General features: G+C 39.1%; 1 pseudogene; it reads left to right on the top strand.

The window, feature by feature from the left end:
- Positions 1–2,793: 2,793 nt before the first annotated feature.
- LOC101595095 lies at positions 2,794–3,491 on the top strand (annotated as a pseudogene).
- The last annotated feature ends 1,917 nt before the right edge of the window (positions 3,492–5,408 follow it).

Genomic DNA, 5,408 nt, shown 5'->3' with positions numbered 1-5,408 from the left:
TTACTTTAATACAGTCTTTCTAGCAATGCAGCCTGACAAAACATTGCATAGGTATTTGATTATTACAATGCTATTTTTTAAATATTTTATTTTTATTTATTTACTTGTTTGGCAGAGAAAGAGTGAAAAAGAGAGGGAGGGAGAGAAAATGGGCACACCAAGGCCTCCAGTCATTGCAAACTAACCTAATTGCGTGTGCCCCCTTTTGAATCAGGCTTACTTGGGTCCTGGGAAATCAAACTTGGTTCCTTTGGCTTTGCAGGCAAATATCTTAACTTCTAAGCCATCCCTTCAGGCCCTACAATGTTATTTTTATGGAATAGCTAATATTAAAATAAGTGTGAGGGCATAGGCAATCACTAACTGAAAGTAATTGCTGCCAGGACTGAGGAATGGAACATTCTCAGAGAGAATAGAGAGTAGATAAATGTCATTATAGCATCACAAATAAAATAGGAACTTGACTTCACACAACATACAAAATAATATCCAAATTTTATAAAGCTAAAACTTATATTCAATAAAACACTGAAGAAAATGAGGAAGGTAACTTATCAAGGGAGTTATTAATTTGATCAATATAGAAAGTTCAAGTTGATAATAAAATATGAAATAAATATTTGACTACCATGCATTTATACATATTTGTTGACCAAAAGAAAGAATAAAATTCAAGAAGAAATCTGGAGTTGCTTCTACTACCCCACTTTCTCCAACATGATGAACTTGGTATATATAAGTAACAGTGAAACACAGAGTTTTCAGGTGTTTTGCCATGACAATGGAAAACGTTGTTTAATGTACAGATAATATATCACTACAGCCTTCCTTAGTTCTTAGAAAATATATGTGGAATATATGAAGGTCAGAATGTCATAGAAACATACTGCCAATTGCATCCAGACGAAGGAAGGAAATAAAAATCAACAGTTAGGTAGTTTAAAAAAAAAAGTGCTATTAGTTGAAACAATAAAAAGCATGTAGACCTAAAAATAATATAAAATAAATCATGAATAAATTAACCAAAATAATTTGTGAGTGAATACTGGCAAGAAACAGAACAATGACCATTTATAAAACAAAGTTTAAAATATAAAAAATAAAAATTAGAGGTGTTGTGGCAAAATTTCATCATAAAAATAAAGATAGCAGAAAATATTTATACTATTTAAAATATTAGTTTCCAGGATTCTTTACATCAAGCTATTCCAGTAATAAAGAAATTTTAATTCTCTAACAGTGAAATAATCTTGGGATACTTGGTATTATCTCTCATTCTTAGTATGCCTGTGGTCTTATTGTTAGTACTATAAGATGTTAAAATAGAGAAACAGGTAAATACAGACACACACACAATGAAATTACCTTTAATTATAAAGAATATGAAAATGAATTTGATACCATTACAATCTAAAATGATAGGTGAAATAGGTCAACAAAAGTCACATCTACAATTTATTGAAAAAATCGATTCATATTCAAGAGTGATGATCAAGTAAAATGGAAATACAAAAGTTAATTTAAGTTGTGGAGAGAAAATAAGAAATCACATGGGTAGGAATTCAATGTGCGTTTAGTAACAAAATTATTAAATCTTCTAAACTTCATAAGTGAATATCAGAATAAAAGGAGGTATTAATAAGAGAGTTAACTGGCAAAACTGGCAAAATCAAGTGTTTATTAGTTGCAGAATATTAAATGAGTTAATATATATGTGTGTGTGTTCAAATTGTTTTAGCATTAGAACCCATGGGATAACTAAAAAGGTTTTTGGACACATTAAACCCTTTGTTAAAAGGACAATTCTACAGATGGTGAGGAATAGAATGTTCAGTTACATATCATTTGTGTGCGTTTATTCTAGGCTGAGTATGGGAAATCAAATCACTATGTATACGACACGTTCTCTCAGTCCACAAAACGCATAAACAGGAAAGGAGAGTCCAGGTTCACCTGTCTCAAGAATGACCAAAATATTAGGCAAAGGACACAGGAAAGGGCTACTAGCCAATGAGTCTTGGGCATATGCATATAATCACATGAAGCAGAGATATACTGTATTGCACATATAACCTGTAAAAGCTAGCCTAAGCAAAGAAAAGTGAATGATCTTGTCATTGCCCTGACCCTATGGCAGTGATTTGTGGGGAAAAAAAAAAAAAAAAACCAAAAACTAAAACATTAATTTCTCACATTTTGAAGCTGAGGATCTAGCATGGAGACATTGCATGAGGCGCATGTGGTGAATTCCTCATTGCTACATCACAACATGGTGGAGGGCATCATCTGCTGAAAGAGAACAGACTCGATAGTATGGATCTCCCGCCCTTTCCATGAATCCACTCATCTTGTAAATGTTTCATCATGAAAACTCCATCAGCTTGTCTGAAACTAAATATATGCCCAGAGCTACACCTCCATTTATAATGGGATTTTGGAGGCAAGTTGCTTAACAATATTTACTTAGGAGCTAAAGAGATGGCTTAGTCATAAAAGGACTCGCCTGCAAAGGCAAAGGACCCAGCTTCAATTGGGCAGGTCCCACTCATATGCTCAAGGCAGAACCTACCTCTGGAGCTCCTTTGCAATGGCTGAAGGCCCTGGTGCACCCATTCTCTCTCTATCTGCTTAAAACAAATGTAATCCTCTCCAATGCTTCATTTCAATGACTCATGTTTTAAGGTAATAATGACAACTACATCTTGCGGGCTTTGCACCCTGTGAGTGAGCTCGGGCTGGTGGCGGCCCTTGGCTGGGAGTTGGAGGCCGACCATAGACATGCTGGAGCAGTGAATGCGTTGCGGAGGAGCTGCTCAGCTCTCTGGGCTCAAGGCACCATCTGAGTCTCTACGGAGGTCCCAACGAAGCTCAGGCTCTGAGCTTCCAAGCATCCTGCCTGATACCTGGCAGCAAGAAGTTAAGAACCAGCATTTTAAAGAAGATCGTGGCTCATGCTGTAGAGATGGCAGATGTCCAGTCGCCTCGCAGGAGCCCTAGGATTGCTTTCATCTTGGAAAAGGAAAACAACCCTCCTGGCAGGGAGCCCACTAAGGAGGACCTGTTCAAGCCTTGCAGCGTCCCTGACCCTCCCGCCACCACTCCTGTACTATACAACCTCAATGCCGAGTCTGGATGCTAGAGACTTGGAGATGTCCAAGAAAGTCAGGCCATCCTACAGCCGCCTAGAGACCTTCAGTTCTGCCGCCACCCCTAACCCAGGCCACTGGTCCTGCTTTGGTTTCGAGAGGCTTGAAGACTTGCCTAGTGTCTCACCTATGGCTATCCAGTTAATCGATGTCCCAGAGGTCTCTGCAAAGCCCTGAGCTCCCCTGAGCTCCAGACACAACACTTCCTGGAATCTCTCCCCCAGTCGTGAAAGAGAAACGAAAGAAGAAAAAGGTTCCTCAGATCCTGAAGTCGGAGCAGGATGAGTAGGCTGTGGCATGAATGCTGAGTTTGAAGCTGCTGAGCAGTTTGATCTGATTGAATGAGATGAAGTGGGGTACACCCGGCCAGGTTCCCCCCTCCTGTCCCTAAATTTACTGCCCTTTCATCAGAACAAGACACATGGGGTCCTCCGTACTGGCCTTGTTACCCAGGCAGGTATTGGTGGACACTAATGATGTTTTGACTGGTCACCTGGTAACCGTTGTCTTTCTGTGTTCCCCAGAGTATTGCGGGTGAGGGGCCATCTCTGTTCTGAACCAGTCCCAACAGAAATTGGACTGCCCTTACAGGGTTGTCCTCTGCTGGTGGCTTTGAGCCCAGTCCCTAAACAATCTGTAAAAAGGCTTTGGTTCCCGGGGGTTTCCTGGTCTGTTCTATAGACAGTGGGAGAGAATTCATGGGCTGGGGGCAGTAGCCTTGAGCAAGAAGCTGAGCATGCAGCCTCTCTATGAGGTGAGACATGAAGGGAGGTCACCATGCCTGGGTTTGACACTATAAGCAGTTGCTACACAGGAACTGTGTTAGGCATCTGTGTTCTGCTGTGGACATGTTGATAAGTAGGACAATGCTGGTTGAGGCAAAGAGGATGTTTCATGGCTGTGGTCTCCACATGCCATCAAGCTAAGGCCCCCAGCCTCTGGGCTTGTCGCTTGTACAAAGACAAGGTTGAGCCATTTTGTCGCTCATCTGTTTTTCACAAAATGTGCTGCACCATGTCCTGAGCCTGGTTTGTGGGTCAGAATGGCCCATTCCTGCTGGTGTTTTATAAGTATACTTGTAGAGTACTAGGCAGCTTCTCCTCAAAGCCAGAAAGCTGCAGGGTTGGTAGCTCACTTTTAGCTTCGGTAGTTCACAAGACCACTGCCAAAAGAGGTGCTACAAGCTGAAATGGAGTGGAGTACATCTTGTCTGTGAGTGACTTCTTCTTCCTTGGACTTTTGGTGTTTATAAGTTCATGGAGGTAGAAGTTGAGGTAGTGAGGAAGACCAGAGAAATGACAAGCACCAGGGAGATGAGCACTCAGGAGGCCGGATGGAACATGCCAGGCATCTGCTCAATGCCTTGTGTTCCGTCAAGCCTGCAAGCAAGCTTCCTGGCCAGTTACATCCAGGTGACTTTGAACACCGACTGAGAACTGTGGTGCTCAATGGTTTCTGCAGTCAGGAGGAGCTGGGTGATGTTGAATTGAGCACTGAAAACCTTTCTCTGTCCAAGAGGAACTAACGGTGCAGCACAAGGGAAAAGTGGGGCTTCTGTTCAAATAAACTTGATTAAAGAGTTAAAATAATAATAATAATAATGACAACTACAATTAACTCATTTAATTAGTTCTTTTAACTACTTTTTTTTTTTAATATAGGGTATCTTCAAACTCATTTTGTATAAATGCTGTACTAAATTTGGTGGGATTTTTTTTTGAGATATGACATTTTGATACAATTTTCCTTATTTTAAAATTTTAGTAAAACCAAGACATACACCATAGTCTCAATTTTTATCTCCAAGCACTTTAAAAACAGAGCAGAATGGCCTCCATATTTACTCTAGAATAAAATCAAAAGCCTCTAAAATTGTAAATAATAATTTCCTCCATTATCACTCAAATGAAAAAAAATCCATCATTCCAAGTATTGTCATTTTATAAAAAGTTATTAGAATGTATTTGCATACATGTTTTATAGAATATAACTTAAAGATGCTAGTTCTGTATATAAGATAGAAGTTAAAATACCTTTTCTATATATTTATATTTCTGTGAATGTTACAACTGATTAAATACAGCATGAAGTGGTCAGTGAAGAAATATATTAGGCTGTTCAGAGATATAGAATATTGCTGCCGGATGATGAAATACATTACTTTTAGTGCCAATATGATGGATGAACTTATATATATATATTATTTTCTATCTCATTTTTTGTTCTTTTCTTCCCAGGGAAAAGATAACCAACATATTTAAA

This window comes from Jaculus jaculus, chromosome 3 (genome assembly GCF_020740685.1).
Source record: "Jaculus jaculus isolate mJacJac1 chromosome 3, mJacJac1.mat.Y.cur, whole genome shotgun sequence".
Lineage (NCBI taxonomy): Eukaryota > Metazoa > Chordata > Mammalia > Rodentia > Dipodidae > Jaculus > Jaculus jaculus.
The sequence above is the reverse complement of the archived record's forward strand: the minus strand, read 5'-3'. Positions and strand labels throughout refer to the sequence as shown.